This window comes from Mustelus asterias, chromosome 13 (assembly GCF_964213995.1).
Source record: "Mustelus asterias chromosome 13, sMusAst1.hap1.1, whole genome shotgun sequence".
Classification (NCBI taxonomy): Eukaryota; Metazoa; Chordata; class Chondrichthyes; order Carcharhiniformes; family Triakidae; genus Mustelus; species Mustelus asterias.
In genome coordinates this window covers 107,977,071-107,988,927 of record NC_135813.1, presented here as the reverse complement: position 1 = coordinate 107,988,927, position 11,857 = coordinate 107,977,071, and positions in this window count along the sequence as shown.

Sequence of the window (11,857 nt, the reverse complement as noted above, 5' to 3'; positions counted from 1 at the left end):
AAAGCTTGTTGGGCTAGACCAGCTTCCCCAGTGAAGAATATTCAGACAAAAAATCTGGGTACATTCAAGAAAAACGAGTTGCGTTTTACAAAATAAATTTACAATATGGAAGAAAAGAATTACAACTGTAAAGAAGAGAATATCCAGAAATATGATGATCTCCAACTGAACGTCTTATCCATATATGGTGAATTACATAGATTCTGGGTAATTCTGAAGTTAAGCGGACAACTTATTGGGATAGAGATTGAGGTTGATATTGGTGCTGCTGTATCTTTAATTCCTGAGACTACATATGCAACAAAAGCTGAAGCATCTTTCTTTAAAACCAGCTAATGTAATGTTGAGGACATGCATGATTGTGACATGAAAGGGTTACATCATGGTCAATGTAGAGTTGAGTGGACAAACAGCAGAATTGCCTCTCCATGTAGTTCAAGGTAAATTTCCAGCTCTATTTGGAAGGTCATGGTTGGAGAAGATAAAGCTTAACTGGAGTACTGTCAACAGATTGGTCGATGCCAAAACAGACCTACAGCATCTTCGGGATAAATACAAGAGTGTATTCAAAGAGACACTTGGCTCAATGAAGGGAGTTCAAGTGAAACTCAAGAAAAAGCCTAGACAACCAATAAGTCTCAAAGCAAGAGCGGTGCCATATGCAATTTGCCTCAAGGTTGAAGCAGAATTAATATGATTCATTAACACTGGTGTGTTAGAGCTGGTTGCAATGAGTGACTGGGCTACTCCCACCGTGCCTGTCATAAACTCAGATGGTTTAGTTCGTATTTGTGGTGATTTTTAAAACAACCATAAATCCAGTGTTGTGTACTGATCAATATCTGCTTTCTTTAATTGAAGATTTGTTTGCTGGGTTATCAGGTGGCAGAAATTCAGCAAGATTGATATTTCACAAGTATATAGAAAAATGTAGCTGCTGAATCTCAAGCATTGCTTACCATTGTTACTCATAAAGGTCTTTGTCATGATAAAAGATTATCTTTTGGACTCACGTCCACATCTGCCCTATTCCAAAGATTGATGGATCAGAATTTAAGTGGTCTCTCTGGTGTACAATGTTACCTGGATGATATACTAATTACAGAGTCCAGTGAACAAGAGCACTTGAAAAGTTTAGAAGCAACACAGGAATGTTTTCAAGCACATGGTCTGCGTGTCAAGAAAGAAAAGTGTGACATTTTCCAGATGTCAGTCGAATATTTTGGTCACGTTATTGATAGGAAAGGCCTACATAAAGCACTAAAATGGTGAATGCCATTTTAGAAACACTGTCTGATGAATGTGATGCAATTGAGGTCATTTCTAGGACTAGTAAATTATTTTGGCACGTGTTCCAAATTTAGTTACATTATTGAAGCCATCGCATAATTTAGTATGTGTGAAACATAAGAACATAAGAAATAGGAGCAGGAGTAGGCCATCTAGTCCCTCGAGCCTGCCCCGCCATTCAATAAGATCATGGCTAATCTGAAGTGGATCAGTTCCACTTACCCGCCTGATCCCTATAACCCCTAATTCCCTTACCGATCAGGAATCCATCTATCCGTGATTTAAACATATTCAACGAGGTAGCCTCCACCACTTCAGTGGGCAGAGAATTCCAGAGATTCACCACCCTCTGAGAGAAGAAGTTCCTCCTCAACTCTGTCCTAAACTGACCCCCCTTTATTTTGAGGCTGTGCCCTCTAGTTCTAGTTTCCTTTCTAAGTGGAAAGAATCCTCCATCTCTACCCTATCCAGCCCCTTCATTATCTTATAGGTCTCTATAAGATCCCCCCTCAGCCTTCTAAATTCCAACGAATACAAACCCAATCTGCTCAGTCTCTCCTCATAGTCAACACCCCTCATCTCTGGTATCAACCTGGTGAACCTTCTCTGCACTCCCTCCAAGGCCAATATATCCTTCCGCAAATAAGGGGACCAATACTGCACACAGTATTCCAGCTGCGGCCTCACCAATGCCTTGTACAGATGCAGCAAGACATCTCTGCTTTTATATTCTATCCCCCTTGCGATATAGGCCAACATTCCATTTGCCTTCTTGATCACCTGTTGCACCTGCAGACTGGGTTTTTGCGTCTCATGCACAAGGACCCCCAGGTCCCTCTGCACAGCAGCATGTTGTAATTTCTTTCCATTTAGATAATAATCCAATTTGCTATTATTTCTTCCAAAGTGAATAACCTCGCATTTGTTAACATTATACTCCATCTGCCAGATCCTCGCCCACTCACTCAGCCTGTCCAAATCTCTCTGCAGACCTTCTACGCCCTCCACACGATTCACTTTTCCACTTATCTTTGTGTCGTCTGCAAACTTTGTTACCCTACACTCAGTCCCCTCCTCCAGATCGTCTATATAAATGGTAAATAGTTGAGGCCCCAGTACCGATCCCTGCAGCACGCCACTAGTTACCATCTGCCAACCAGAAAAGCACCCATTTATTCCGACTCTCTGCTTCCTGTCGAATAGCCAATCCCCAATCCACGCTAACACCCTACCCCCAACTCCGTGTGACCCAATCTTCTTCAGCAACCTTTTGTGAGGCACCTTATCAAACGCCTTTTGGAAATCCAAAAGCACCGCATCCACCGGTTCCCCTCCGTCAACCGCACTAGTCACATCTTCATAAAAATCCAACAAGTTCGTCAAGCACGACTTTCCCCTCATGAATCCATGCTGCGTCTGCTTAATCGAACCATTCTTATCCAGATGGCCTGCTATTTCTTCTTTAATGATGGATTCCAGCATTTTCCCAACTACAGACGTTAAGCTAACCGGCCTGTAGTTACCCGCCTTTTGTCTATTTCCTTTTTTAAACAGCGGCGTAACTTTAGCCGTTTTCGAATCCACCGGCACTACCCCAGAATCCAACGAATTTTGATAAATAATCACTAACGCATCCGCTATTACCTCTGACATTTCTTTCAGTACCCTGGGATGCATTCCATCCGGGCCCGGGGACTTGTCCACCTTCAGTCCCGTTAGTCTACCAAGCACTGCCTCCCTGGTGACGTTAATTGTATTGAGTACCTCTCCTCCTACCAACCCTCTATCGTCAATATTCGGTAAACTATTTGTGTCTTCCACCGTGAAGACCGACACAAAAAACTTATTTAAAGTTTCAGCCATTTCCTCATTTCCCACTATTAAATCCCCCCTCTCATCCTCCAAGGGTCCAACATTCACTCTTGCCACTCTATTCCTTTTTATATATTTGTAAAAGCTTTTACTATCATTTTTTATATTTAGAGCTAGCCTAGCTTCATAACCGATCTTTCCTTTCTTTATCGCTTTCTTAGTCGTTCTTTGTTGTTTCTTAAAGTTTCCCCAATCTTCCGATTCTCCACTATTTTTGGCCACTCTGTACGCATAGGTCTTTAATTTAATACTCTCCTTCATTTCCTTCGTTATCCATGGCTGGTTATCCCTTTTCTTACAGTCCTTCTTTATCACCGGAATATATTGTTGCTGGGTACTGAAAAGGATTTCCTTATAAATCCTCCACTGTTCCTCAGCTGTCCTACCTACCAGTCTGCTCTCCTAGTCCACCTTAGCCAATTCAGCCCTCATCCTATCGTACTTCCCTCTGTTCAAACAGAGGACACTGGTATGGGCCCCTACTTTCTCCTCTTCCATTTGTATCAGAAATTCAACCATATTGTGATCACCTGACCCAAGAGGGTCCTTCACAAGAACATCCTTAATTCTACCTACCTCGTTACACATTACCAGATCTAAGATAACTCGTTCCCTCGTCGGTTCTGTAACATACTGTTCAAGGTAACTATCCCGACAGCATTCTAAGAACTCTTCCTCCATCCCACCCCTTCCAACTTGTCACAAAGAAGGATGGAAGAAATAAAAAGAAGCTGGTTAAACTAAAGGAGAGCCAAATGGGATACAGATTGGGAAAAGAGTATTAATCCTAAAATGATATTTCAGAATTTTATTAAGAGGGAACATGTGCTGAAGGATTGAAATGTGACCAAAGTAATGCCTATTTTCAAAAGGGGAGCCAGAGATAATCTTGGATATTTTGGATCTGGTATTGTGTAACGAGACAGGTAGAATTAAGGATCTTATTGTGAAGGACCCTCTTGGGTCTAGTGACCACAATATGGTCGAATTTCTGATTCAGATGGAAGAGGAGAAAGTTTGGTCTCAAACCAGTGTCCTCTGTTTGAACAGAGGGAAATATGATAGGATGAGGGATGAATTGGCTAAGGTAGACTGGGAGAGCAGGCTGGCAGGTAGGATAGCTGAGGAACAGTGGAGGATTTTTAAGGAGATCCTTTTCAGTTCTCAGCAAAAATATATTCCAGCAAAAAACAAGGATTGTAAGAAAAGGGAGAACCAGCCGTGGATAACGAAGGAAATAAAGGAGAGTATTAAAATAAAAACAGCTGCGTACAGAGTGGCCAAAAATAGTGGAGAAACAAGTGATTGGGAAAAATTTAAGAAACAACAAAGAGAGACTAAGAAAGCGATAAAGAAAGGAAGGATAGACTATGAAGCTAGGCTAGCAATTAATATAAAAAATGATAGTAAAAGTTTTTATAAATATATAAAAAGGAATAGAGTGGCTAGAGTGAATGTTGGACCCTTGGAGGACGAGAGGGGGGAGTTAATAGTGGGAAATGAGGATATGGCTGAGTCTTTAAATAAGTTTTTTGTGTCGGTCTTCACGGTGGAGGACACAAATAGTTTGTCAAATATTAACGATAGAGGGTTGGCAGCAGGAGAAATACTTAATACAATTAATGTTACCAGAGAGGCAGTGCTGGGTAGACTAATGGGACTGAAGGTGGACAAGTCCCCGGGTCTGGATGGAATGCATCCCAGGGTATTGAAAGAAATGTCAGAGGTAATAGTGGATGCGTTAGTGATTATTTATCAAAACTCGTTGCATTCTGGGGTAGTGCCGGTTGATTGGAAAACGGCTAATGTTACGCCGCTGTTTAAAAAAGGAAGGAGACAAAAGGCAGGTAACTATAGGCCGATCAGCTTAACGTCTGTAGTAGGGAAAATGCTGGAATCCATTATTAAAGAGGAGATAGCAGGGCATCTGGATAGAAATGGTTCGATCAATCAGACGCAGCATGGATTCATGAGGGGAAAGTCGTGCTTGACGAACATGTTGGATTTTTATGAAGATGTGACTAGGGCGGTTGATGGAGGAGAACCGGTGGATGCGGTGTTTTTGGATTTCCAAAAGGCGTTTGATAAGGTGCCCCATAAAAGGCTGCTGAAGAAGATTAGGGCACACGGAGTTGGGGGTAGTGTGTTAAAGTGGATTGGGGACTGGCTATCCGACAGGAAGCAAAGAGTTGGAATAAATGGGTGTTTTTCCGGTTGGAGGAAGGTAACTAGTGGCGTGCCGCAGGGATCGGTACTCGGGCCGCAACTGTTTACCATTTATATAGATGATCTGGAGGAGGGGACGGAGTGTAGGGTAACGAAGTTTGCAGACGACACAAAGATAAGTGGAAAAATGAATCGTGTGGAGGACGGAGAAGATCTGCAGAGAGATTTGGACAGGCTGAGTGAGTGGGCGAGGATATGGCAAATGGAGTATAACGTTGAGAAATGCGAGGTTATACACTTTGGAGGAAATAATAACAAATGGGATTATTATCTCAATGGAAACAAATTAAAACATGCTACCGTGCAAAGGGACCTGGGGGTCCTTGTGCATGAGACCCAAAAGCCCAGTCTGCAGGTACAACAGGTGATCAAGAAGGCAAATGGGATGTTGGCCTATATCGCGAGGGGGATAGAATATAAAAGCAGGGATGTCTTGATGCACCTGTACAGGGCATTGGTGAGGCCGCAGCTGGAATACTGTGTGCAGTATTGGTCCCCTTATATGAGGAAGGATATATTGGCATTGGAGGGAGTGCAGAGAAGGTTCACCAGGTTGATACCGGAGATGAGGGGTTTGGATTATGAGGAGAGGCTGAGGAGATTGGGTTTGTACTCGTTGGAGTTTAGAAGGATGAGGGGGGATCTTATGGAGACTTATAAGATAATGCGGGGGCTGGATAGGGTGGAGGCGGAGAGATTCTTTCCACTTAGTAAGGAAGTTAAAACTAGAGGACACAGCCTCAAAATAAAGGGGGGTCGGTTTAAGACAGAGTTGAGGAGGAACTTCTTCTCCCAGAGGGTGGTGAATCTCTGGAATTCTCTGCCCACTGAGGTGGTGGAGGCTACCTCGCTGAATATGTTTAAAGCGCGGATGGATGGATTCCTGATCGGTAAGGGAATTAAGGGTTATGGGGATCAGGCGGGTAAGTGGTACTGATCCACGTCAGATCAGCCATGATCTTATTGAATGGCGGGGCAGGCTCGAGGGGCTAGATGGCCTACTCCTGCTCCTATTTCTTATGTTCTTATGTTCTTATGAATCATTAATTAGAGATAAAATTACTAAAATCTCCACATGAGGAGAGAGTAAATAGTAACTATCAACTTGTATTTTAGAAAGATGTTCACGTTGGTTGAGTGGTAGCATTCTAGCCTCTGAGCAGGTCTGGAGAGTGGTATGGGAAAATAGGAATGAAGGAAGACTTGAAAAACTCGTACTGTTTTAATTAAAACAAGAGCTTGAGGAATGATTTGATTTGGGTATTTAACATTTTGAACGGATGGGACAGAGTCGATAGAGCTGTTCCTATCTGGTGTTAGCACCCACCCTTTCAAATCTGCTCTCATCACCCCCTCAACTTTGATCCCCTCTACAAAGTCTTTCAACATGTTGTCACACTCCAAATCTACGTCCATTTCTCCCATAGCTACATGTTGTGATGACTCATGTGCTTTTGGAGAGGGAAACCTTTTGGGGCGGTGGCTTTTTCACTCCTGTTTTCGAGGGGACGGGAACAGCAAAGGGGGTGGAAAATCACACAGGAGTCCAAAAATGGCTTTTAAGCCAGTGAGATTTCCACAATTGAATGTGGCCAATATCATAATAGGAATCCCTACTTTAAAAGTCAGGATTCCCATTTGAATTAAGTTAAATCTCATTATCAGGCCTTTACGCCTGCTAGTCCTCCCATGTTAAATTGTCCATTCATGTCGGTGTGAGGGCACACCAATATGAACGATGACAGGCTTGGCTCCTCCCTCTGCAACTGGATCCTGAACTTCCTTACCCACAGACTGCAATTAGTAAGGGTAGGCAACAATGCCTCTGCGATCACCCTCAACACCAGTGCCCCACAAGGCTGCATCCTCAGCCCCTTACAATATTCCTTACACATCTATGACTGTGTGGCCAAATTCCCCCCCAACTCAATTTTCAAGCTTGCTGATGACATCACCGTAGTGGGTCAGATCTCAAACAATGACAAGACAGAGTACAGGAATGAGATAGAGAGTCTGGTGAACTGGTGCGGCAACAATAATCTCTCCCTCAATGTTAACAAAACGAAGGAGATTGTCATCGACCAGGAAGTGTAGGAGAACATGCCCTTGTCCACATCAATGGGGATGAAGTAGAAATGGTCAAGAGCTTCAAGTTTTTAGGTGTTCAGATCACCAACAACCCCTCCTGGTCCCTCCATGCTGACGCTATAGTTAAGAAAGCCCACCAACGCCTCAACTTACTCAGAAGACTAAGGAAATTTGACATGTCCACTACGACCCTCACCAACTTTTACAGATGCACCATAGAAAGCATTCTTTCTGGAGTATCACAGCTTGGTATGGCTCCTGCTCTGTCCAAGACCGCAAGAAACTACAAAGGGTCGTGAACAAAGTCCAGTCCTTCACTCAAACCAGCCTCCCATCCAAAGACACTGTCTACACTTCCCGCTGCCTCGGAAAAGCAGCCTGCATAATCAAGGACCCCATGCACCGAGGACATTCTCTCTTCCACCTTCTTCCATCGGGAAAAAATACAAAAGTCTGAGGACACGTACCAACCAATTCAAGAACAGCTTCTTCCCTGCAGTTATCAGACTTTTGAATGGATCTACCTCGCATTAAGTTGATCTTTCTCTACACGCTAGCTATGACTGTAACACCACATTCTGCACACTCTCTATGAACGGTATGCTTTGTCTATGTAGTGCGCAAGAAACAATACTTCTCACTGTATACTAATACATGTGACAATAAATCAAATCAGGTGCTCTATGACGTGCACCTGGTGAACAGAACTCACCGGTGAGTACAGCCCCCAGGGACAGAGGGTCATGCCCGGGCAGTGCCAGGAAGCAGTACAGGAAGGATGTTCTGGGGGGGGGGGGGAGAGAGAACCATGGTGGCGAGGGTCAGCGTACCATAGGGCATATGGGGGGGGGGGGGGGGAATTGTTTCAATCCATTCCCACCAGTATGATGTTGTGGGACCTGCCCCTTTAGTTTCTTTTGGCAGTTTTTTAAAAATATGGCGGGAAAACCTGCCAACTGCGCCAGTGGACTCCCGTCCGCTTTTCCTGCCTGAGACACTGCCAAAAAAATGGCGACATTCCACCCTTAACCTTGGAGTGACAGCCATGTTAAGAACTAAGGTTCTCTAAGAGATGATTTCTGGTAAAGCACCTGGTTCCCAATAAATGTTCATGTGACCAAGCTGCCTGGGAGATAAACAATAGGGAAAAATAAAGGTCAACCAGGAATTAATTATAGGGGTGAGTATGTCCCCGGCTCTGGTCTCAAGCAGGATTTAAATTTTAGATTTTAGTTTTAGAATAAGCTGAGGGCTTGAAGTCCTTAATTGAAATGCTGAGTTTTGGCTAAAGGAGTTTAAACCTGAAGGACTTCACAAACGTTGAACCTCTGGGGTAGCCAAGCAGAGTTGAGAGTTTTAAAGTTTATTTACTAGTGTCATAAGTGGGCTTACATCAACACTACAATGAAGTTACTGTGAAAATCCCCTAGTCGCCACATTCCAGCACCTGTTTGGGTACACTGAGGGAGAATTTAGCACGGCCAATGCACCTAACCAGCACGTCTTTTGGACATGTGGGAGAAAACCGGGGCACCCGGAGGAAACCCACACAGACACGGGGAGAAGGTGTAGACTCCACACAGACAGTGACCCAAGCCAGGAATCAAACCTGGGATCCTGGCGCTGTGAGGCAGCAGTGCTAAACGCTTTGCCACTGTGAGGGAGACACTTTTCGATATAAGGCTCCAGTTTTAAAGAATAGTAGAAGTAGGGGACTTCTGAATTGGGGTGAGTATGCTTAAAACACTAGTGACACCTGTTGAATGGGGAGTTTACAACATTGGGATGGTTGGAGATTTGCAGTGACAACCTTGGAGGTAATTTGACAGCCGAAGAAATTTCAATTGTTAGACAAATCTTTTGAAATACTATGCAGACCAAAATCTTCCATTTTGTTTTGATAAATTACATGAGCTTATTGGAGTATAAATCAAATGAACTTAGAAGGAAAGTTGAATTAAGAAGTTTGACCTTCAGTATCTGTTTATTACACATTTAATATCTTCAGTGTAACTATTTAAGATAGAGTGTAGTTATCAGTATTCATGTTCTCTAAATTTTATTTTTATTTACTTTTTTGTCACAAAATTATTTTGATTTAAATTGTGAACATTGTAGCTTAATTCTTTTAGCAAATACCTGGGGATTCTAAACTAAAAAATAAACACATTAATGGTCTCTACCAAGATCATAACAATGTTTCAGCCTCTGCCACTGTCATAGCACTGAAATTGCCCTATTAATATCCTCTGTGACTGTGAACATGATAAACTAGTTCTCCTTATCTTTTTTGACCTGTCTGCAGCCTTTGAGGTAGTTGACCACACCATTCTCCATTATCATTCAGCTAGGTGGTTCTACCCTCACCTAGTTCCACTCCCATCCAAAGGGCCATAGCCATCGAATGGCTTATCCTTCCACTTCAAAACTGTTGCCTCCGGTGTTCCCCAAGAATCTATTCATGGTCCCCTCCTATTTCTCATTTACATACTGCTGCTTAGCAACATCCTCCAAAAATGCAACAGGTTCCACATGTTCCCTGACAACACCCAGTTTTATCCCACCACCGCTTACCACAACCTCTGATATGTCACACTGGTGGTCCGACATTTATTGCTGGATGAGCAGAAATATCAGGAAGACTGAAAGCATTGATATTTGTTCCCAGCGCAATCTCTATTCCCTAACTACTGACTCAATCCCTCTCCCTGACTACAGGTCTGAGGCTGAACGGCACCTTATTTGACCCTGGGCTCAGAATTTGATCCCATATCTTTTCCACCATCAAATCTGCCTAGTCCCATCTGGCGTAACATCACCATTCCCCCCCTACTTCAATTCACCTGTTGCTGAAACACTCAGTCCTTATATTCTCATTACTTCATTTGCCAATTACTTTAAATCAGTGCCCTCTGATCTCAATTTTTCTCAGTAAGAAGTTTAACAACACCAGGTTAAAGTCCAACAGGTTTATTTGGTAGCAAAAGCCACACAAGCTTTCGGAGCTCTTAGCCCCTACTTCAGGTGAGTGGGAATTCTGTTCACAAACAGAGCTTATCAAGACACAGACTCAAATTACATGAATAATGGTTGGAATGCGAATACTTACAACTAATCCAGTCTTTAAGAAACAAAACAATGGGAGTGGAGAGAGCATCAAGACAGGCTAAAAAGATGTGTATTGTCTCCGGACAAGACAGCCAGTGAAACTCTGCAGGTCCACGCAACTGTGGGAGTTACAAATAGTGTGACATAAACCCAGTATCCCGGTTGAGGCCGTCCTCGTGTGTGCGGAACTTGGCTATCAGTTTCTGCTCAGCGCTGAGTCCTTTTGGCTCTTTGTCAGAACTAAAGAAAGGGAGAATGTGTTAGATGTTAATCTGTAGCTGTGAGTGATTGCAACAAAAGGTAGCAACCTCAAGTACAAAAGACAGATGGCCTGGTGTGGGAGGGGGAAGGGGAGGCAATATGTGTCTGGGATATTTATAGTAAGAAGTCTCACAACACCAGGTTAAAGTCCAACAGGTTTATTTGGTAGCACGAACTTTCGGAGCACTGCCCCTTCATCAGGTGAGTGAAGTGTTCAGTTCACAAACAGGGCATACATCGACACAAACTCAATTACAAGATAATGGTTAGAATGTGAGTCTTAACAGGTAATCAAGTATTTACAGGTGCAGACAATGTGAGTGGAGAGAGGGTTAAGCACAGGTTAAAGAGGTATGAATTGTCTCCAGCCAGGACAGTTAGTGAGATTTTGCAATCCCAGGCAAGTCGTGGGGGTTACAGATAGTGCGACATGAACCCAAGATCCCGGTTGAGGCTGTCCTCATGTGTGCGGAACTTGGCTATCAGTTTCTGCTCAGCGATTCTGCGTTGTCGTGTGTCATGAACGTCACCTTGGAGAACGCTTACCCGAAGATCAGAGGCTGAATGCCTCTGATAAAAAAGGTTTGAGATGAAGAAAGGTCACAATTTAAAGTTGCCGAACTCAACGTTGAATCCCAAGGGCCGCAACCTGCCCAACCAGCAGATGAGGTGCTGCACCTCCAAGTTGTGGTGGGCTTCGCTGGAGCATTGCAGCGGGTCAAAGATGGACATGGCAGACCCGCTGAGCTTTTCCAGCATTCTGTTCTTGTTTCAGATTCCAGCATCAGCAGTATTTTGCTTTTTTTTTAAGATGTGAAAATGTGTTCAGGAGGATTTTCCAACCCACTGATGTCTGAGGTGGCTACGCCATTGGCCACTGGTGGGAACCTCTGTTCCCATTGATGTCTGCTGCCTTTTATGTGGCTTACCCACCCCACTGCTGGGGGCCCACCTGGGGAGTTTTAAATCTTTTAAACTCTCTCATACTGTTCCTAGCTATGACTAACACCAC